This window comes from Myripristis murdjan, chromosome 3, assembly GCF_902150065.1.
Source record: "Myripristis murdjan chromosome 3, fMyrMur1.1, whole genome shotgun sequence".
Classification (NCBI taxonomy): domain Eukaryota; kingdom Metazoa; phylum Chordata; class Actinopteri; order Holocentriformes; family Holocentridae; genus Myripristis; species Myripristis murdjan.
In genome coordinates this window covers 44,295,210-44,319,699 of record NC_043982.1, presented here as the reverse complement: position 1 = coordinate 44,319,699, position 24,490 = coordinate 44,295,210, and the positions used below count along the sequence as shown (strand labels likewise).

Below are 24,490 nucleotides of genomic sequence, written 5' to 3'. Positions count from 1 at the left end.
AGTGCATTTTGCAATTATAGCAATGCTGTTGGACTTAAAAAGCAACATATATGGATTTTTATGGGCATATTTTGAGCTGATTTTTGGGCCCTTTTTATACCAGGTTGGGCGGGTTTTGGGCTGGTTTTGAGTTGCTGTTTGGCTGCTTTTGTCTCACAGACCTGGCAACCCTGCCACGGGCTGTGACGGATCGAGACCGAGCAGCACACTGAACACATGAAGCGAGACGCTGACTGCAGGCTGCACTCACACACATGTTGTTTCAATTTGACTTTTTTTTTTTTTTTTTATTATCTATTCACACCAGGATGCATTAGCAAGTCAGATTGGACTTGCACTGCAGTCCAGACCGCAGGCCTGTGTGGTCCAGATCGCTGAGGGAGGAGAACTGCACCGAGTCCCGGTGCATGTGAGCACAGAAAAGACGAGGAGCGGGGGGAAAAAAAATAAAAATCCAGCCGCAGGAGACGCCTGAGAGACATTTTTAAGATAAGTGTGGTCTTGTAATAACACATCTTTACAACCGGGCCTCAAAACTGACAAAAAAAACAAAAAAAAACAGCATCACTTCCACGATCTTGCTCTGCCTGCTGGATGAATGGATCACGTTTCATCTGAGGAAACACCAGCAAAGTTCCAGCGTAATTTGAGTTTTCCTTATTTTATTTTATTTTTTTATTGTATTTTTACATTTCCCATTCCTTTAATGCTAACTGATCATCTGCTGAGCCACAGCTCACTTTTTAATTTACAACATTTTAAACACAATGTACATTTCTAAGTGCAATACACAATGTTTGTAACTGCAATATGCATTTTTTTATAGTATTTATGTTAGTTTCATATTTATTGTGTGTGCTTGTTCTCTGTCTTTGATTGTCTTATTAATTGCACTGATTAACGCTCCGAATTTCATTGACAATAAAGGCTTTCTGTTAAATTCTACATTTGTTTACATCAGGGGCGGATCTAGACAAATATTCATGGGGTGGCGAGAGGGTGGCATGGAGACTTTAAGGGGTGGCAGAAATATATATGCTGATTTAATACCAAACGATCACATATATCAATATTTGCTTGGAAAACCCCCAAATGAGGATATTTTAACTCAAAAACATTCTATTATGGTGGTACATGAGTAAAGCATTGAATAGAAAACCAAAAGGTGGCATTAGAAATATTTATTTATTTATTTATTTATTTATTTATCTATCAACCCCTTAAATAGTGGGGGTGTCATCTTTTGCTGCATTTACTTGCACTCGGACATTGGAGTCTCGTAACAGCGAGTTTCCGAACAGCCACAATTAAAAAATAAATAAATAAACTGTCTGAAATTGGGGTGGCAACTAGGGTGGCAAGGCATTTTTCTAGGGGGGCAGCTGCCACCCCCTGCCACCCCCTAGAACCGCCTATGGTTTACATGCAGCCATCACGATTAAAAGATATTTTTAAATCAGACTGGCTCAGTATTTCAGGGCTGATCTGCTCCCATCCAGTTCAAAATGACAAAGAAAACAAATCTGGACTATTAATTCTAAAGGAATCACTGTGAATGAGAAGCCAGGAGCTGTTACATTCACTTTTTAATATCAATGTGAGCAAAAATTAGATTTACACCTTAGAAAAGGCCTTTAAACACTGCTGCCATCATTTGGGATTGTTTGTTGCTGGGCTGCAGGCGATGAGAAATCCCCAATTACAGCCGCGCGCTCCGTTTGCTCGGCTGAAGCTGCACTTGACAGCAGCGTCGGCTGAATGCGAGGAGGCGTGCGTCAAAGCGTTAATCCTTCACGACTCAAACGCAGCAATTAGAAAAGACAAACAGCGTTTCTGCAGCGGGAACCTCTGATCTCCAGCTCCACAGCACTTCACGCCTCAATTAGCTCCAAAGCAACAAGCGAGGTGAGCACCCCGGCCCGTGGCGGACGGGGTTACACATATGAAGATGGATATATTTTTAAAGCCGTATCTTTTGGGAGCTGTAATTGATTAGGAAAGCCGATAACGCCGTTGTTTGTGTGCTGTCTGGGGCAGATGCAGCGTGCCCGGGGGAGCGTGCTGGGATGGTGTTGTCTGGGTAACAGCAGAGGCAATTGAGCGTTAAAGCCTAGTAAATCTGTCTGCTAGCACGCTGAGGGGCGCGCACACACACACACACACACACACACACACGGAGGGAGAGAGAGAGAGCCGGTGGCAGAGGGATTTGGGCGGCGCGCCTCGACAAGACAAGCGTCACAACAAACTCGGGAGAACTCCCTCGGGCTTCCATCAAGAAGCCGACTCCACGAACACACGTTCACCTCCGTCCCTCCTGCTGACTCACACCGAGCAAACACCACAGAATTAACATCAGGCCTCATGACAACTTCATTTACCGCTCTGGTATCGTGTAGCCAGGGGCGTGTTTATTTATCTGTCATTATTATTTATTTATTTATGCTTCACTTGACAGAGACCAATACAAGTATACACAGACAAACAAAGCGATCCGTAGAAGAGCCATGGGGTTTGTAGCGGATGCTGATCTGCAGCAGCCATCTCTAGAAGGGCTTTTGGAAAAATAAGAGATTAAAATTAAGATCAGGGCTGGGCAATATTTTAAATTCTGCACTGCAAAAACTCAAAATCTTACCAAGATTATTTGTCTTATTTCAAGTCAAAAATGTCTTATTTCTAGTCAAAATATCTCATTACATTTAAAATAAGACATGATCACCTCAGAAGTAACTTGTTTTTAGATGATTGTCTCTTGTTTCAAGTGAAAATTTGCTTGAAACAAGTGAAAATTTGCTTGTTTCATTGGCAAAAATTGTTTCTTGTTTCTAGCTAATTTTCACTTATTTCAAGTGAATTTTCACTTTTTCCACTGGCAAATTTTGCCAATGAAACAAGCAAATTTTCACTTGTTTCAAGTGAATTTTCACTTGAAACAAGTGAAAATTGTCTAAAAACAAGTTACTTCTGAGGTGATCATGTCTTATTTTAAGTGTAATGAGATATTTTGACTAGAAATAAGACATTTTTGACTTGAAAAAGACAAATAATCTTGGTAAGATTTTGTGTTTTTGCAGTGTGTATACTTTCCCCACTGCGTGTGTTCACGTAATGTCCCTTTAAAAACGTACTACAGCGTGTGGTCACATGACTCGCCGAACCGACTGAGCGACTCCAGCAGCTCGTACCCACGCCGTGCCCGCCGTGTGGAGGCTTCACCATGAGGCGAGGCAGGCCTCTGCCCGGGGCCCCCAGCGGCTCCCAGGGTCATACAAAAATTAGATAAAGTATTTTTTTTTTTAATCTTCAGACTTCCTTTGAGTAATCATACTCAAAGTCAAAACAGACTGAAAGCACTTTCAACAGTGCAAAACCCCGGTGTATATAATTTTTACATATGCTGAATTTCGTTGTTCTTTAATTATTGTTGTAGTATTTTTTTGTAGGATTAATGCACATATTTTCACAAAATGCACTTTTTTTTTTCTTTTCGTTCTTCTCGTTAATCGCGGGAGTTACGTTCTAAAAATAACCCGCAATAGGCGAAATCCGCGAAGTAGTCAGCTTTATTTTTTACAATTATTCTAGATGTTTTAAGGCTGTAAAACCGCTCACTACACACTTTATACACTTTTCTCAGACAGGCATTAACATTTTCTCACTTTTCTCTCTTGTTTAAACTCTCAAAGTTCAAACCTTCGTAGAAAAATAAGTCCAGTATAACGCTGTAAAAAAAAAAAAAAAAAAAAGCATGCAAAATTGCACTAAAAAAAATCCGCGAAACTGCGAGGCCGCGAAAGGTGAACCGCGTTATAGCGAGGGACAACTGTATATATATTTCTATTTCTTATGATTTCACTTATCAAGACTAACTGCCTCTGACCCAGTGTCCCCTCAGGGATCAGTGGAGTATTTCTGATTATGACAGATGTGAGGTTCCTGCAGGATGTACGTGCCTCTGAACGTGGCTCGGCCAATCAGAAACAGGGCCTCGCTGTACAAACAGCCTTTCACTCACTCCGGACCACCTGAGTGCAGCACGTGATCCGGGTTCATTCAGTTTCAGAAAGCGCCCTTCTTCACTCTGACCTTTGTGCGAACTGTAATGGATGACTGACGGATGGTTTGGAGCTGTGGAAGCGGCTCCGGCCTGCACGGTCTTGCACGACCCACACACTTCATACTTTCCAGGAGGAGAGCATTGCCGAGACAGGCTGTGTTTACATACAAACTGCATTCTGGGTAGTGGCTCAACACTCTGATTAAGGTCTTTTTCTCCGACTGTTTATGTGCACCTTTAATAAGCGGCTTTCCAAAATCCCCGGATCCAAGCAGCCACCAATAAACTGAGTTTCCCTTCCAACTGCACTCACTCACAGATGCTGGATCTGCAGCTCCTCCAGCTTCCTGCTAACACACACCGCGCCTGCTGGTCGGTGGAAACGCTGCGTGTTGCGTTTTGTCCACAAATCACCGTTCCTGTGTCATCTGGCATCAAATAAGTAAGGACAAACCACAATGAGGTAGTCTTCTATCGAAAGACATTGAAATGGATTATCCCACTTATTACACGGCTTCATGTCATGAAAGAAGTCAGTCAAACTCATTTAGCATTTACAGTTGTTTTTGTGGCCAACAAGCATCCACTGAGAGAGTTCACTGCTTTAGTTTGTGGAGCTGTGTGCATGCACATCTGTGAAAGCAGCACAGAAATTACAATTTTTTTTTTAAATCTTTTTTTTAATCATTATTATTATTTTTGGTTGCCGATGCGGTCATATTTATGTTTCAAGGCTAACATATAAGTGAGCCTCCGACAGGCAGGCAGTGAGCTGGGAGAGGCACTCGCCTGCTGCTGCATCCTGATTGGAGGAAACCTCCACTTCTCCCTTAGTCCACTCATTTTATGAAAAAACCTAGGACAAACTGCAAGAGAAGCAAACTCAACTGATTTTGTATCCTCAGTTTGTCCTGACTGAGGGGAAAAAAGTCCCAAGGAATCCCATTGGTGGAAAGTTTTGAAAATCACCTATTTATGACCACATATTACCAAAAAACACTGTTTTTAACACACAGGGGAAAGGGGTTCAACATTTTACTGTCAGATATCACTATAAAAATTCACAAGTTGATTACACACACAAAGACAAGAAAAAAAGTCTATTACAAGTTCTTTGAATTATTCTGTTTACACATGCATATCACACATTATCTAATTTGATATGCGCTAATAAGGAATATAAGGAATAAATGCCAGAACAGATATTTAAACAGTGAATTAAAAGGTTACTATATAACAGTGAATTAAAAGGTTACTATATATACAGTAACCTTTTAATTCACTGTTTAAATGTCTGTTCTGGCATTTATTCCTTATATTCCTTATTAGCGCATATCAAATCAGATAATGTGTGATATGCATGTGGAAACAGAATAATTCAAATAACTGGTAATTGACTTTTTTTCTTGTCTTTGTGTGTGTAATCAACTTGTGAATTTTTATAGTGATATCTGAAAGTAAAATGTTGAACCCCTTTCCCCTGTGTGTTAAAAACAGTGTTTTTTGGTAATATGTGGTCATAAATAGGTGATTTTCAAAACTTTCCACCAATGGGATTTCTTGGGACTTTTTTCCCCTCACTCAGGACAAACTGAGGATCCAGAATCAGTTGAGTTTGCGTCTCTTGCAGTTTGTCCTAGGTTGACCCCAATTTTGGCCTAAACTTACTGGACTACCTGTCTGCAGTGTTGGAGCCCAGTGATTTATTTAAAGCTATATTTAGCAATACTGCATGCATTTTTAAAATATATTTTTTAACAGTAAAATGACCCCTTGTCACGTGAGAGTCATCACTGTAGGTCTTCTTTCCATCAGGCAGTTTACAGCCAACCTGTTGTTATTTCTCTCCTCCTCTTCCTCCTCCTCACCCCCTCGCCTCTTCAGCTTCATTCAAAGCGTCTCCGAAACGTCACGTTCTGCAGATAAGCAGATCCAAATTTCAGATCGGTGACACGGGTGCCTCTGACGCCTCGGGGCTGACTGCTGCGACAGAGGCACTAGAAACTAGAGAAGTTCATTCAAAGCAGCTTCACTTGTAGCTGAAAGTCTCCACATTTTCAGACTAGAAGACAGAATAATCCCAAAAATCCAACGAGACCCTTGTGAGAGACAAATGTGTGCCTCATTTCCATCCCAAAACACATTTTACTGCTTCAACTTTCTGTTTTGTACCTGGGATCTACCATGAGTCCATAAGTAGGACTGACAATCACTGTTTCAGCTCTTAGCACCCCCTAGTGGTCAGAAATTGCTTAGTGCAGCTGGCTAAAACAACAACAACAACAACAACAAAAAGTGGTTTGAGAGAAGTTAGATGGTGGAACAGTAACTTCTGAACACATTTATCCTTCAATCTCTCACAGAGGTAGAGGAAGATCCACCACAAAGGCCAGGCTAACGACTCCCATAGACCTCCAGTCTTTATGCTAAGCTAACAGGAAAAGCTACCCATAGTAACTGAGCCACTGGACGTACAGAGGAGAACATGGTGTCCAACATCTTGTCTCAGTCTGGGAAAGTCGGAAAAAGGGGATTTTTCCAAAAACACTTTGCCAAAGCTCCTCATACAACATTTTGTCAACAACATGAAGATTTCACATGTACCAGATCATAAGGTAAACACCTCAGTATGTTGAATATTAAGAGAATGTGTGTGTGGAAATACAGCTTCATACACTCCACACACTGCCACATGCAGTCACACCAGCGCAGACATGCGACACACAGCAGCCTGACGCCTGCCTCCTCATATGTTCGTCTCGTTACACACACACACACACTCAGACACACTACACACAAACATACATGTGCGCACACATCAAGGAAGGCATGGCGATTGTAAAAGGAAGCCTGCCCACTTTACAGGCTCGTTTCTGCAGGCAGGATCGGCTCTGCTGGCGCCAAATATGATTATCTGGTCAAAGCCAACGGCGCGGCCAGACTGCTGAGAGCGAACGGATTTCAATAAACCATTCGGGAGTATTTCCATCTACAAAATTTAAAACTCGAGTCGATTTTGGCCGCTGATTTTATGGTCTTGGTTTCACAAGGCTAAGGTAACTCAGCGGTAAGGTGACCCTGCCCGTCAATCTGTGTGCATTTAGCAGTCAATACCACAGAGACGGCTTCCAATACTGCGAAAGAAAACGTTGAAAAGAGTATTATAAAGTATTTTGATTTAACCCAGCCTTCCCTTAACAAACACAGATTTGGGGTTTTAGTTTAGAATGAGCTCATTTATTAGTATGAAATATTCCCCCCCAAAAAAGGGGCTGTTTTGGTGCCATGACCCACACTGGAGCCTGAAAACAGACCGTGGCTCAACATGGTCACGAAAACAACTCAAACGCTTTGATTTGCTGAATTACAAAACAAAAGGAAAGCAGAGTAAATGATCTGATGAGGCTCTTAAAAAAAAATCCATTAATCCTGCTGACATGGAGCGTTCTGTGTGTTCACCTCTGTTCTGGTGGACACGGAGCCGTTTCACTGAGGATTTCTTGTAGAACTGATCAATATTGTGCCGATTCTATCGATCTGTGGGAACTTTAATGGAGTCTAATGAGGCCAGTCATGGAAAGAGTACTACACACTGCTCCTCCAGTAGAAGTACTGTTCCTCTGCTGGTACACTGCAAAAAGTCAAAATCTTACCAAGATTATTTGTCTTATTTCAAGTAAAAATGTCTTATTTCTAGTCAAAATTTCTCATTACACTTAAAATAAGACATGATCAGCTCGGAAATAACTTGTCTTTAGACAATTTTCACTTGTTTCAAGTAAAAATTTACTTGAAACAAGTTAAAATTTGCTAGAAACAAGAAACATATTCTGCCAATGGAACAAGCAAATTTTTACTTGTGACACAAGTGAACAAGCAAATTTTTACTTGTGACACAAGTGAACAAGTAAAAATTTGCTTGTTCCATTGGCAGAATTTGTTGTCTTTGATGTCTTATTTTAAGTGTAATGAGATATTTTGACTAGAAATAAGACATTTTGACTTGAAATAAGACAAATAATCTTGGTAAGATTTGACTTTTTGCAGTGTATCTGACTGCAGTAGAAGTAGAAGTACTGTTCCTCTGCTGGTATGTGACTGCAGTAGCAGTAGAAGTACTGTTCCTCTGCTGGTATGTGACTGCAGTAGAAGTAGAAGTACTGTTCCTCTGCCGGTATGTGACTGCAGTAGAAGTAGAAGTACTGTTCCTCTGCTGGTATGTGACTGCAGTAGAAGTAGAAGTAGTGCAGTAAAAATGTCCTGCAGTAAAAATCCAAAGTGTCTCATGTCAAATGTCCTGGCAGTAAAAGTGACTGAGCTCCTTTTTCCAAACAGTAACTGTGTTCGCTGGGACCTTTGACTGGGCTTTTATTGTGAAAGGCTCTACAGTCTGTCAGTGATCATCTGTTCTCTGTAATGGATCTGATTTAAAATGAAGTGAAGGACTAAACTCAAGCAGAAATGGACTGAAGGAAAAATTACTGACTTTAAAAAAGCTCTTCAGTCACAGCAACATGAGTGAATGTTCTTTCCTTCTACCTGTGAAGGAGGCGTCCCGCATTTCTTCAGTATGAATGAACACATTTTATTCTGATCATTTTGAGGTGAAGCGGAAGCTGCACTGCAAAAACTCAAAATCTTACCAAGATTATTTGTCTTATTTCAAGTCAAAAATGTCTTATTCCTAGTCAAAATATCTCATTACACTTAAAATAAGACATGATCACCTCAGAAGTAACTTGTTTTTAGACAATTGTCTCTTGTTTCAAGTGAAAATTTGCTTGTTTCATTGGCAAAATTTGTTTCTTGTTTCTAGCTAATTTTCACTTATTTCAAGTGAATTTTCACTTTTTCCACTGGCAAATTTTGCCAATGAAACAAGCAAATTTTCACTTGTTTCAAGTGAATTTTCACTTGAAACAAGTGAAAACTGTCTAAAAACAAGTTACTTCTGAGGTGATCATGTCTTATTTTAAGTGTAATGAGATATTTTGACTAGAAATGAGACATTTTTGACTTAAAATGAGACAAATAATCTTGGTAAGATTTTGACTTTTTGCAGTGTGTGATCTAAGTGTTGTTTCAAGGACTTTTTTTTTTTTGTTTTTAACTAGAGTACGGACACGGTGCATCAATATCCGCCTCCAAAGCCCCTCGGCAGCTGAGCCCGGTGAATCCTCTCTGGGTGCTGCACACAACCTTTTCTGTTCAGAGTGTGGAACCAAAACTGGGACCTGAAAATGGATGTTTGTGACCCCCGGCTGTCAGGGAGAGGAGTTAGAGGGGAAACACTGAGGGATGATAATGATCCAGGAGAGACCTCTGGTCCCCTGGCTCCGCCCACCACCGCCAGCTGACGCTCCCATTGGCCACATCTGGAAGACAGATCACCCAGAGGCCATCAGAAGCAGCCAATGACGTCATTCAGTGGTTCCACCCGGACAGGAAGCCTGTGTGTGTGTGTGTGTGTGTGTGTGTGTGTGTGTGTGTGTGTGTGTTTGAATAGGCCGACCTCACCAAGGTTTCTGAATGTCTATTGAAAAAGACACACACAAACAAGCAAAACACACACACACACACACAAAGATAAACACACTTACAAAATACATACATACACACACAGGAAAAAATACACACAAACTACACACAGCACACACGGACAGGCTTTAATCAACACATGCACACCAAACACAACTTATTTATTCACACACACACACACACACACACACACAGAGGTTAAAGGGAGTGAAACTCCCACAGTGCCTTGCAGTGACGGAGCAGCAGACCAAAGGCATTCTTCTGCTGCTCTAATGCAAACTGCACCGCCAGCCGTAATTACCGAGTCCTAAACAAACACAGCTAAAGTTAGGCACACACATTCTCTGCCTCAGACAGAAACACACTCCCTCCAAGAATCAAACCCAGCCCACAGTCTCCCAGGCGCTCCCTGCTCCTGCTGGCAGGGCAGCACACAGCCCTGCTCCTGGATCAGCTTCACGACCCGGACACTCCAGCTCGTTCATGAAGTCGCTAAAATTCACTGAGACCACCTAAACATTAAGTTTATCAAGTGAAATTCAGATTTTCAGCTTTTTTTGTTTTTGTTTTGGTGTTATATGTAACTACAGGACTTAAGGAATGTGTTGGCACACTGCAAAAACTCAAAATCTTACGAAGATTATTTGTCTTACTTCAAGTAAAAATGTCTTATTTCTAGTCAAAATATCTCATTACACTTAAAATAAGACATGATCAGCTCAGAAATAAATTGTTTTTAGACAATTTCCACTTGTTTCAAGTGAAAATTCACTTGAAACAAGTGGAAATTTGCTTGAAACAAGAAACAAATTTTGCCAATGAAACAAGCAAGTTTTTACACAAGTAAAAAAAAAAAAAAACTTGAAACAAGTGAAAATTGTCTAAAAACAAGTTATTTCTGAGCTGATCATGTCTTATTTTAAGTGTAATGAGATATTTTGACTAGAAATAAGACAAATAATCTTGGTAAGAGTTTGACTTTTTGCAGTGTACCAAGCAGGTCGTGCTGGGTTGTCGAAAAGGATAAATATCGCTCCAAAGTTCAGCTAAATTTTGCTGAGGGGACATCTGGAACGGTCATTTTCCAGCGGGGTCCCTTGACCTCTGACCTCCACCTGTGTGAATGAAAATGGGTTCTCTGGGCAGCCACGACTCATCCCATGCAGTTTGGCCCGCAAAAACAAAAATCGCAACTTCTAGAATTGCAATACAGATCAAATCGGCACCGAGTATCATGATAGTGTTGAATCAGGAGATATAGTTATACATACTGTCTATATTCACACATATTGTTTATATATACTGTTCATACTTATATACCTTATATTCCATATTTACACTTCTTTTTTTTTTTACCTTGCTTTATTTATTTATTTAGGCTTATACTGGGACCTGAGTGCTAATTTCGTACCACTGGCATGTAAATGTGAGTCCACAAGGCTAAAGTTCAACCAGACGGTCGCCTCCCAGCTTTTCTGGCTCATCAGGTACAAACTGAACCTTAGCACACATTTTTTAAGCGGTGCATCGTTTTCGACAGGAACACCGCCTGCCTCCGTCCGCTGCACTGACACAATGGCTTTCAAAGTGCATGTGAAAAAAAAAAAAAAAAAAAAAAAAAGCATGTGTCCATTTCTTGGTGCAGCCGAACGACAGACACAGGATCAAAACCACAGGTGAGCGCCACAGTTATTACAAATCAGTGGACATCCCCATGCTCAGGTCAAACAGGGCCTGTGCAGATACATTAAAGATTTCAAGACAAATCAGAGCAGAGCAGCTCAGGCGAGCGGCCGCATCCTGTTGGGAGACAGGAAGCGGACGGGTTTGAAGGGAAACGTGTTGCTGACGAGCAGCAGAAACACCACAGGAGGGAGGTAGAGACGACAACTGTCTCCATCAGGGTCTCATTGCTTTGCAGTAATTAATTAGAGTCCAGAAGATACTGAGGCTTCATGCAATCACTTGGTGGCAGGTATAAATGTGTGTGTGTGTGTGTGTGTGATCAGATCCAGTACCCAGAAACCCCAGAACACTGCACTCAACAGGAAACACTCACTGACAGAGGCTCTAGTCCAAAAATAGAAAGTTAAAGAACCCAAAGTAGAGGTTCGAACATTTCAGTCCCCCCTTAAAAAAATCCACTTCCAGAACCCGTCCTGCTTTGGACTCTCAGGGTTGGCAAGTGTGATGATCCTACGAGAAAAAAGGAGGAAAAACGATGCGGCAGCTCTGAAATCCCACTGCTCGCTTTGGGAAAAGATCACACTGCAAAAACTCAAAATCTTACCAAGATTATTTGTCTTATTTCAAGTAAAAATGTCTTATTTCTAGTCAAAATATCTCATTACACTTAAAATAAGACATGATCACCTCAGAAGTAACTTGTTTTTAGACAATTTTCACTTGTTTCAAGTGAAAATTTACTTGAAACAAGTGAAAATTAGCTTGAAACAAGAAACAAATTTTGCCAATGGAACAAGCAAATTTTTACTTGCTCACTTGTGTCACAAGGAAAAATTTGCTTGTCTTATTTTAAGTGTAATGAGATATTTTGACTAGGAATAAGACATTTTTACTTGAAATAAGACAAATGATCTTGGTAAGATTTGGACTTTTTGCAGTGCAGCAGAAAGATTTTGCAGATATCACACTGCACTGCAAAAACGCAAAATCTTACCAAGATTATTTGTCTTATTTCAAGTCAAAAATGTCTTATTTCTAGTCAAAATATCTCATTACACTTAAAATACGACATGATCACCTCAGAAGTTTTTAGACAATTTTCACTTGTTTCAAGTGAAAATTTACATGAAACAAGTGAAAATTTGCTTGTTTCATTGGCAAAATTTGCCAGTGGAAAGAGTGAAAATTCACTTGAAATAAGTGAAAATTAGCTAGAAACAAGAAACAAATTTTGCCAATGAAACAAGCAAATTTTCACTTGGAATGAGAGACAATTGTCTAAAAACAAGTTACTTCTGAGGTGATCATGTCTTATTTTAAGTGTAATGAGATATTTTGACTAGAAATAAGACATTTTTGACTTGAAATGAGACAAATATCTTGGTAAGATTTTGAGTTTTTGCAGTGCAGCAGAAACATTTTGCAGACATCACACTGGACATGCAGAACGACTGGGACGGTAAAAAGTGTTAGTGCAACGCGGAGAGCAGCTACACGAATGTGAGTGAAGTCATGTGACGGGGCTTCCTGGACGGGCGCTGCCTCACGGCGAGTTCATGTTGTGCCTGTCAGTTTGAGCGAGAGGGAGGCAGGCAGGAGGATGACAGGCGGATCAGAGGTGAGATCATTTCGAGGTGCAGTCATCCACACTCGTCTGGACGGATCACGCAGCAAATCTGACACGGAGCGACGCTGACGGCAACTTGACTTCCAAGACCTCTGGGAGGCCAAAACACAGAGAGGGAGAGAGAGAGAGGGAGAGAGAGAGAAACTGGGGCAGCATGAACAAGAGGAGAAAAAAACAAAGGATGGAGAGAGAGGGAAGGATAAATGAGAGAGGAAGGGCACAGTGAGCGAGTGAGGGAATGCTTAAGAAAACAGAGAGAGAGAGAGAGGGGAGGAGGGAGACGTTTTGAAAGGAAAGCAAACAGAGTGAGAGGCTTGGCGTTCTCTGGGTGTTTTCTGGGGAAAGGAATGTGTGTGACCGGGCCGCCGGTGACTGGAGGTACACTGTCACTTTGGCACACAGGCCATCAGCCACATACCAGCTGCACCGAAACAAACAAAGACGCCCGCTCGGCCCGGCGAGAGCGTCTCCGGGAGCCAAGCGGAGGTCTGCTCGTCAGCGGTGACACGCTTCACCTGCTCACCGAGTGACCTGAGCACCGCGCCCTAACTAACTCTGCAAACTCCGTGTGAGCAGGAAGCAAAAAGCTGTGCTGCTTTGGAACGGCGGCCTTGGTGGAGTTATTGAATTTTTTCATAAAACGCCAGTAATCCCGTTTCCTGCATGCAAATGAATTTAGAGGACATCACGCAGACACATCACTGGTAGCTTTATTGTTTATTGGTTTGTCCATTTATTTATGTACATGTGTACTTAATTTATCTATTTATTTATTTATTCTATTTTACTTTTTTTTTCTTTTTCCATTTTTATTATTTATTTTATTTTTATTTATTTACTTATTTAATTTTTTTTTTTATAATTTTTTCCCTCTAATTTATCATTATCATCATTATTATTTTTATTTGTTTATTTATTTTTTAATTAATAAATTTTTTCCTCTCCTAAACTAGTGTCACAGGTGGGTTTTTTTTTTTTTTTTTCTAATTTTATTTTACATGTCTGAGCCGTGGTGTTGTTACTGTTGTCGTTGTTGTTATGTCTTTTTTCCCCCTTAAATATAAAACAATAAATTTTAAAAAAAGAAAGGAAGAAGACGTCACACAGGTGGAGAAATACAGTTTCGTTTCATCATGTTTACATGTACCGCTGCCGTAAAGCACACTGATGTGCGGTGACGTAAATACCTCAATACTTTTATGATTGTAGATGAACACATAATATTGCCTTTTATAATAAATCACACTGTTGAATAAGATCTGTGTACACGTGCAGATGCTGCATATCTGCAGTTCAGTTGCTAACCTGAAACAGCGAGCCTCCTAAGCTAACACCGTGAGCCTCTTTTCCACACTCAGGCCAAAAGGTTCCCATGGCAACAGTGCAGCGGTCCAGGCTCACACGAGCAAATACGCTTTCATTTTCTATCTGCTGTCTGCTCAGATTAGGACCATGAAGAACCAAGGAACCATAAAAAGAATCAAAAATAAAATCATAAAAGACGGCTGATGGAAATAAAATCCCCAAATTGTGACTAAATGTTTAAACGCTCACTTGAGGCGGAAACATTTTTTCATTCCTTAAAAAGAAAAGCGATATTTGGCGATGGAAACACACCTGGGACGGGACGGGAGACGGGGAGCTAGCAGACAAACCGGTCGCCCGTAGAAACAGAGAGACGATGGTGACGATGATGATGATGATGATGATGATGTCGTGACCACACACACACTGCAGTACGTTTATAAGTGGACATTACATGAACACACACAGTGGGGAGAGTATATAGAGAAAAACAAAAAAAATCGAAATTACCGGCATGGGCAAGATAACGTTGGTTAGATCATCTGAATATCAGTTTCAATCAATTTTGGATTAATTATTCGGCTCTAATTGAAATATTCTCTCTGTGTTGGATGTTTTCTGGAAACAGAGTCAGCAGCACAGATGGTCCGCGGCAGAATCCGTGTATGTCATGTTGTTTCAGTCTGTTTGCTGATAACACGGAAAATCTAGGGCTTTATGAGATTTTGGGATTGTTTTTGATTTTTTTTTCTCTGTGTGTGTGAGTGTGTGTGTGTGCAAAGAAGGCGTGCATTAACTGAACTCAACATGAGCGAGCGTCAGCAACAAAATCCGTTTGACTGCTCTATTTTCTGTTGAAGTCCTAACTGGCTGCGAGCAACACAGTGTGATGATGCAGCGCGACGTTTTGAGCTGAACTTCCATCGAACGCCCCGCTTCTGTTTACTTCCTGTCGCTCACGTTGGAACGTGCAGTGGAAACCCGAGGAAACAGCCTCACTGATTTTGTTGAAACGGCAGCTGATAGGTCCATGGTTTGTCTCCGTGTGGACACTGCAAAAAGTCAAAGTCTTACCAAGATTATTTGTCTTATTTCAAGTTAAAATGTCTTATTTCTAGTCAAACTATCTTATTACACTTAAAATAAGACATGATCACCTCAGAAGTAACTTGTTTTTAGACAATTGTCTCTTGTTTCAAGTGAAAATTTGCTTGTTTCATTGGCAAAATTTGCTTCTTGTTTCTAGCTAATTTTCACTTATTTCAAGTGAATTTTCACTTTTTCCACTGGCAAATTTTGACAATGAAACAAGAAATAAGAAATAAGACATTTTTGACTTGAAATAAGACAAATAATCTTGGTTAATAATCTTTGCGTTTTTGCAGTGTGTGGACACTGCAAAAAGTCAAAATCTTACCAAGATTTAGACAATTTTCACTTGTTGTCACAAGTAACAATTTGCTTGTTTCATTGGCAAAATTTGTTTCTTGTTTCAAGCTAATTTTCACTTGTTTCAAGTAGATTTTCGCTTGAAACAAGTGAAAATTGTCTAAAAACAAGTAATTTCTGAGCTGATCATGTCTTATTTTAAGTGTAATGAGACATTTTTACTTGAAATAAGACAAATAATCTTGGTAAGACTTTGACTTTTTGCAGTGGACATAGAGCCTCTGATGCGACACGGCGGTCGGACACTCGGCGTTAAATGATGCAGCAAAGACAGAGGAGGAGGAGGAGGAGGAGGAGGAGGAGGAGGAGGAGGGGCGATTCACTCCCATGTGGGCCCCCAGGTGGAAATGCTATTGGAACAGTTCACCTCTGTGGGAAACAGCTACTGTGTTTTCCACACAAGAGAGAGAGCCGGAGAACTGCGATCTCATCCCAACAAACTGCTCATCATTTATCATTCTGTCCTAATTAGTTCCAGTTTATCATCAAAGAATGATTCAATATCCATCCATCTGTTTTCCATACCCGCTTATTCCTACGAAGGATCACAGGTGGCAGGAGTCTATCCCAGCATGCACTGGGCAGGAGGCAGGGATGATTAAATATCATTAATAAATGATCAACAACGTGCACGGCTGTAGAGACTGTCATTTTTCAGCAGGAGACTCAAATCGGCTGCGTGGTCGGCGTGCCGCTGATGTGTGTCGAGGGGGCCGGGGGGAATGAAATAGGTTTTAGGATGTTGTTGTGCACGAGCGTGGGAGCTGCTGGGACGGAGAGACTCACTGAGGCGCTGAGACAGACGGAGAGGTGGAGGTGGTGTCGGGACCCGGCTCCTCGGGCCCGGCCTGGCTCCGGGAGGTGGAGCGACAAACACAGGATGTTGATATTCCACACAGGAAGACGGACAAACAAAAGGTCTGCGAGCGGGGCAGCTTTCCTCCGCTGGGTCCCGTCCGACCCAAACAGCCTCTGACACGGCCCCACCACCAGGGGGGGGCGGCCTCGTTCGCCCAGCTTCACATCATTTTTACTCAAATCAATATGACCCGAGTCGACACATGGATATTTTAGGCTACTTTCTGATTTATCATTTTAAATAAATACTTTTTTAGCTGACCAATCAATGAGAAATTGCATGTCAGCTCATGAGAATAACTCATAATGTAGAATTACATGAAGCAGAAGAGACAAATGCAAGAAATACACAGCAGACAGGTTTGCCATTTCCTCCCAGAAAAACATAAACTAACTGTCTTTCCATCTTTCTGGAAAAATTCTACATTCCACGTCAACCTTTCACTTTTTTGACAGCAGCTTTTACAAACTAACATAACACAGAGCTAGCCTGCTGCTTTTTTTTATATACCCGCAGATCGATAGTTTGTAATGCTAGATCTAATTAATTTATCATAGTTAATCATAGAAAACATCTTATTTTGCTTATTCCACACAGCTGATAATAACTGGATGCAAATACTTCAACTTTAAAAAAAACAACAATATTTTCATTTAAAAATGTGTTTATTTGTTGGTTCATTTCCCCGTTTCCTCCCAAACCATCTTGGGGGCCGGACGAGAAAGATTCGGCCTCCGGGCTGTATCTCTGATTTAGACCGTCCCGGGACGCTAAAACTCCACCGAAGCCGGGACTTATGACATTATTTACACTGCAAAAACGCAAAATCTTACCAAGATTATTTGTCTTATTTCAAGTCAAAAATGTCTTATTCCTAGTCAACATATCTCATTACACTTAAAATAAGACATGATCACCTCAGAAGTAACTTGTTTTTAGACAATTGTCTCTTGTTTCAAGTGAAAATTTGCTAAAAACAAGTTACTTCTGAGGTGATCATGTCTTATTTTAAGTGTAATGAGATATTTTGACTAGTAATAAGACATTTTTGACTTGAAATAAGACAAATAATCTTGGTAAGATTTTGAGTTTTTGCAGTGATACAAGGTGAACATTCGCGCTAATTTCACTCAGGTGTTGATTTCGCCCCGGTGACGGTGATATCCCTTTTCCAATGAAACACTACAATCTTAACGAGAGAAACTTGAGAATATGGGATATTTCAACATTATCCATAACTCTGATGCATCCAAACATGTTTTTGTTTCCCACACGCAGGTTTTTATTCAGCAGTCATCCACCTCCTCTATCTCCTGTAGTGCAAGTGAAGCTACACTTCAATTATAAAAGACTATTAATATTCTCGGTGTCTTTTACATGACAGCATCACAATAGGGGTATTTAGTCTCGCTTTAAATGAATTAAATTAGCAGCTTCAGACGACTGAGTGAGATTAAGCAGATTAAGCAGTCAAGAATGAAAAGTCACTCGGCGTCCTGCGAGCGCCGCTGGAACAGAGACTGGGCTCATTTTGGGGGAAGTGATGCAGAAACGGCGGCCAGCAGGTCACTGACGGAGCACGCTCAGGATCCACCCGGGACGCCGTGTTCAAACACGACACACATTACACAAACACACACACGACGGGCATGCAAGCAAACACACATGGGCGTGTGACCCCCTTTCCCCGATCGCCAACACACACACACACACACACACACACATCAGACATGGTCTCTGAACAAGCAGCACATAGGCAGATGGGTGTATTTTGCTTTCATTCCCCTTCAAAAACTCTTTGTTTCCATGACAACCACACACAGAAGTCATCCCTCAGTTCGCCGCCTGTGTGTGTGTGTCTGTGTGTGTGCGTGTGCATGTGTGTGTGCATGTGTGCTGTTCACTTGTGTGCATTTACGACAGAGACTGAACGATATTGTTGTCAACATTCAGAGCCAATAAACTCCACTGAATCAAATTAAATGGAGAACGAGAGAGAGAGAGAGAGCGAGGGAGCGAGCGAGCGAGGTTGAGGTGAATGGAGAGCGGCGTGCGGGCGGGCCAACGGAGCAGACAGCTACTAGCAGGGAAACAGATGGTGGAGTCTGTCGTGAAAAAACCTCAGGATGCTTTATCTGTGCTGCTGAACAGGTTGCCTCGGCTGCTATGAGCAACAAACTCAGGGATTCCCATGATCCCATTTGGCCTCCTTCGATGTGAGCCGTTAACGTGCACCTCATATCTGATTCAGCTGGACGGCGTTCACACCTGCCGTTAAAACCCGCCTCAGACCGAAGTCCGGCTTCCCCTTCCCTTGCCAGGACTCGGATTGCTGCGGTCATCACTTCCTCTCACAGCGTCTACATCCTCCGGAGCCGACAGTAAACGCCTCGCCGGGCTTCGGCGGGTTCTGTATAGTTCTGTTTTTAACACTCCATCACCCAGCACCTTAACTGTTTATTTATTATTTATTATCTATATATTACATCCTAGGTTAATATACATTCACACTGTTTTTTCAGACTGGAGGGGAAGTGGTGATTCCTTAAGAGGTTCTTGGTTTAACTCTCCTTATCTATGCAATCGTGTATATATTTCAGTTCCATCTGTATATTTCATTTCATATTCATTCATGTATATTTTTAGTTTTTAGTCTTTATAGTCTTTATTGTATATATTTAGCCTTTATTCTGTTTTATTTAACTTTATTATATGTTTCTACTGTTGCTGCTGGAACACCAGAATTTCCCTGGTTGGGATCAATAAAGTATATCTATCTGTCTGTTCCTCATCCCTGAGTATCCAGGCAGGCCGTTCCTAACCAGCGGGTTACGATCGGACCTGTCACGGCTGATTTGTGTGAACTTCCTCGTTTCTCTGTGGGAAAAGGTCGTTTCCGTTTCTATTTGCGGTTTGGAGATGAAGTTCATCGCGGGCACTGTGGATCGCTCGGCCACAAGTAAACACTTCCAGATCTGCGGCGCATGATCCGACCGGCAGCAGCAGGTTGGATTCAAACACAGAGTGGGAGTGTTCTTCCCCCATGTGAGCACAGCAGGGGCCACATGCATGAAGCTGCAGGTTCATGACTAAAACTGTGTGCACGTAAGAACACATACGCCTTCGTTCCATCAGCCTCATGCAGTTTATAAATCTCCGTCACTGAGGAACGGGCTGTACGTGCACGAGCCTCTTCCACTGCCACAGTTCGCTGTAAATGCAAGAGATTTGCTGGAAAAGTCCTTTTTTTCATTCTTGGATTATACGGCACAATATTCCAGACGTCCTGGCTGTGTGAACAGAGCTCTGGTTACGGGATGCCAGCAGGCAGGGAGGTGGGCGGGGCTTAGCTGCATATTCAGAGATCTGCACATTTTACTGAGAGCAAGATTTAGATTTATATTCAAGGCAAAAAGGAAAAAACGATTTTTGAATTTGTACAGGGTGACCCAAAAAAAAACAGAATCTTTGAAGTGCATATTGGCAGACATGAGCAAGTGGCAGCACAATTTTTTAAAAAATGAATATTCCATCATTGTTTCTTAAATGGCATGTTTTAAGGTTTCAATTACTGTGAATAAAATATTTTTCTTCAATCACTCTTGGTTTTATTGGATTGTTAAAAAGTTCCCGTTTTTTTTTTTTTGTGTCACCATGTATTTGTATTCATGAGCCAGCTGTTTTACAAATTTTAAATTGACATCCAGACGCAATAATGGATGAAAAAAAAGACACTGCAGTTTGTTGAATTTCTATCATACTAACTGCCAAAAAGTATAGTATGAATATGAGTGTGCAGTATTTGCTGTGTAGTATTAGTACGTAAGGTGATTTTAGGACGTTTCTCATGTAAACCAACAACAAATGCCAGACTCACTGACATGACAGTGAAGGACCTGTGGCAGTCGATCCTAATTCATTTCAAATAAGCATCGTCTTTTGACATTTTGTTCGTTCGGTCAAAATCTTATCAAATGTGAGACGTGCAGCTGTAGGTAAGAAAACTTTTTTTTCTGTGGGCTCCCTGATTCTGAACCCTGATGTTCCCTACTGAGGGAAATATTCAAAGCCAAGATGCTGTTGTTTTATGGCTGCAGAATCACATCAAATAGAAAAGATCTGCAGGTCTTGTGCATCGTTCCCTGGAATCCAGCAGGACGTTTGGGATCTTTGGAAACCTCGGGATCTCCACCAGAACTTAAAATAAAGCTCTGTGGGTTTGAACAAAGCTCGGCCGCGCGGCGACAACAAATCCACAGACGGAAGCGGCAGGGCTGAAGTGGTTTTATACAGATACTCCACTTCTACAGCGAGCCCACCTGAGGTTTTGCTGAACGCGGGGGGGGGGAGTCTGGCTGTGTTTGAAAAGCTGGCAAAATAAACAGGATCATTTTTACAGCTTCTGATTGAATTCTCCACACAACTGAAGGCACAACTGTTTCTGTAGCGTCCACACACACACACACACACACACACACACACACACACACACACACACACACACACACACATACCTCACAGGACTGTCTCTCAGCAGGGTAATAATCAATTCATAAGGTTTGTGTTGTTTTAAAGAGAGAAGCGGCGCACATGATGCCTCACACACGAGTGCCGAAACTATCTGTTGATTAATCGCTCAGCCGCTCCACCGACAATTAATCAGTTATGATTGTTTTAGCCATTTATCAAGTAACGAACCCAAACACTGTCTGATTCCAGCTTCACTAAGGTGCAAATATTGTCTTCCTTTTCTCCTTTCATATCACTATAACATGAACACTGGGGTTTTCTTGGCTGCTGGTCAGACGTCACTTTGGACTCTGATTGCTTCCCATGAGCATTTGTTATTTTTGACACTTTCTAGACTAAATAATAAATCAGCCAACTGGAAAAAAAAAATGTTTAATTATCATTGAAAATGATGATTAGTTGCAGCTCCATCAGGCACCACTGTCTGGATTTTGACGAAATATTGATTAGCTTGCAAGGCAGCCGGATTCGTGAAATTTGCGATCACGCGAGAATCCATCTGTGCTTCTTGCAGATCCACGGCAGTTCAGACCAATCAGAGTCTCACTACTCACTACGAACAACTAGCGAGCTGACAAAGTTCCTCACACTGCGGCTTGTTTTTTCTTCTTCATCGCTCTCCTACGACGTCTTACAGTTCACTGATCTGATTGGTTGAAGTCAGCCCGTGACAGACCGATGGTTCATCCAACCACGTGGCAAGGATTTTTTGAAAGTGCCTGCCACTTTTCCAAACAGTTTCCAGTGACGCTTTCTCACATGGCTCTGTGAAAAGGCTCATTTATACCCCCTTTACATACAAAAATAAATATGTCCATTTCAAATGATGTAACCGTCACTGTAATTAGCACAACGCATCTGGGAAGCCAAACAAGAAGAAGACTTCAGGCAGCAGCAGGCAGCATGGTAACGGTAAGCAGTCAGGTCAAGACAGTGGGTCTGTGAGGTCAGTAAACACATCACCACAGGAGGACGGTGGTCTATGAGGTCAGTAAACACATCACCACAGGACGATGGACTATTCTTTTGTCTAATATTATCAATTTTTTTTAATTTCTTCTTCGTCGGTATAGTTTCCTGAAAATCTGTACAAATACGGAAGAAATGAACGAGTACAGACAGAAGACCCCATCTGTATCCGGATTTCACGTTGAGTGTAAATGAGCCTTAACAAACCATCTGGTGCGTCAGGTTAGGATAATGATGCCTCTCCCTACTGGGTGTCTTTTTCCAGAACCAAACTGCCTGCCTGAAGGGGGCGCTGCAGATAAATGTTTAGCATTTTAACCATTTGGAGCCAATTTTGCACACCAGAAATTCCATTGGCATGGCATTTACTGCATACGTGCCGCTATCCTTGCTCTGCATATTGGCGTCCGGGACATTTAGTGCGCGCCATGTTAGATCAATTTCCTTTTCTTGACAGACGGTTTTCATCCTGCTGCTTTCTGATGCAGGAATGATGCATCATTCCTGGAATAGATATGTTCACTGTTCCTTGTTTTTGGAAGATAGCCTTTAATGCAGAATTTTAACTGGGTTTAACCCACAGGTTGAGTGAGTGAAATGAAAACTTGAGAATAAGTCATTTTTACAGATTTTATCCAGCGCAGGCTTCCTGGTGGACCCCCTGGAACCCTCTTGGGGACCCCTGCAGTTCCCCAAACCCCACTTTGGGAACCCCTGCTGAAGGCTACTCTCTGATATTCAACAGTACGCTTTTCTTTCTTTCTTTCTTGTGACTGCAGCCAGTCATAAAGCCAATAAAACAAGTTAAAGACTTGAAATGTCAGCGTGCTGAGGTAAAAAAGAGTCCCAGTGTGTCAACTTCAAGGCGGCTGCAACAGCAGAAAAGTGCATTTTCCTTGTTGCAAAAAAAAAAAAAACGCATCAGGAGGCATCATCAGTGATCAGGCAACAAAGTGGCTGTGGCTTTGCAGAGCACACACACATCTGCCGCTCCGGGTTTTACTGATAGGAAGTGCTAAAGCGTGGGGAACGGGGAAGAAAGGCAGCAGGCTGAATTTTCTTGCATGAAATTGTGTCTGTCATTTGACACCAGTGTGTTTGAGAGCGGAGGGTTTAGTCAAACTATGAGCCAGGCATTCCCACCGTGGCCGAATAAGAACAACAGAGCGCCTACCTGGAGAGCCGCTGGCCGGGATCCTGTCCTTATTTCCGCCCGCTGCCTTTTATTTGTATCCCGCTGAAGTGGCCGAGGCTTTTTCTCCGTCCGCCGCTTGTTCTTCTCTTTCTACAGGAATTTTTTTTTTCCTCTGGATGGAAAACGGCGTTCACACAGGGGAGATGGGAGGGGGCGGGCCTCCAGCGCTCCCAAAGCCCGTTCGACCAATCAGCTGTCAGTATTGAGGACAAACTGACCGACTGAGCCAATCAGAGTCCTGCTACAGTTACGCTGCTGTGCGCTGATTGGCGGGCCGGCCAAAGACCTCCCCGACTGAAACTACTACAGCTCTCTCTCTCTCTCTCTCTCTCTCTCTCTCTCTCTCTCTCTCTCTCTCTCTCTCTCTCTCTCTCTGTTCAGTTTAATTCAGTTCAAAGGGCCTTTATTGGCATGTGTGAAGTAAAAAAAAAAAAAAAACATGGTGTACAGTAAAGAAGAATATGTGTGTGTGTGTGTGTGTGTGTGTGTGTGTGTATACCCTCAATGTTCACTTTATCAGCTCCACCTGTACAGTCTAACCCAGTCCAGTCCAGCTGTTGTGCCATAAAGTTTACTCTCCTGCTGCCTATAATGCTCAGCTTGTCTTGTTGTCATGGTAACAGAGGTGTTCATTCACTTCTATGTTTGGCATTGACCTCATAGTTAGTGCTGCTGTTGGACTGGACTGCACTTTACTGACAGCTGTTTCCACTATTCTGTCCCCTCCCATGTATATAAATCGGGAAGGACAAAAAATGAGAAACACCTCTCAGTATAATCTATTCCACGCCTCTAAATCACTGAGTTCAGGTGTTTGATTCAGCCCCGTCCCCACAGGTGTGTCACCTCCAGCAGCAGCCCTGCAGTCTGCCTTTACCAACATCAGTGACAGAGCGTCTGGTTCTAAAGAGCTCACTGAGTTCAGGTGCTGCTGGAATAGTGATGGAACAGGAAGCCACCGCTGCAACAAGTCAGCTGCTCAACTTTCTTCCCTCCTAGATATTCCACCATCAGCTGGAAGTGGGATTATTGCAGATATTCCACCATCAGCTGGAAGTGGGATTATTGCAAAGTGGAAGCGTTTAGGAACCACAGCGACTCGGCCACCAGGGGGCGGCACCACGTAAAGTGACAGAGCGGGGTCGCCGAGCGCCGAGGCTCATAGTGCGGAAAAGAGTCCGACGCTCTGCCGCCTCAGGACCTGCAGAGCTCCAAACCTCCTCTGGCATCAACATCAGCACAGAAACTGAGCCGGGAGCTTCATGGCCGAGC

General features: G+C 42.1%; 1 protein-coding gene across 1 annotated transcript in view; it reads right to left on the bottom strand.

The window, feature by feature from the left end:
• Window positions 1–23,323, bottom strand: part of ccdc102a (coiled-coil domain containing 102A) — a 141,856-nt gene extending 118,533 nt beyond the window's left edge. The window contains exon 1 of the mRNA XM_030048451.1: window positions 23,198–23,323. The gene's annotated coding sequence lies outside the window, so the exon portion shown is untranslated. The remainder of the gene's footprint in view (window positions 1–23,197) is intronic.
• Between the last annotated feature and the right edge of the window lie 1,167 nt (window positions 23,324–24,490).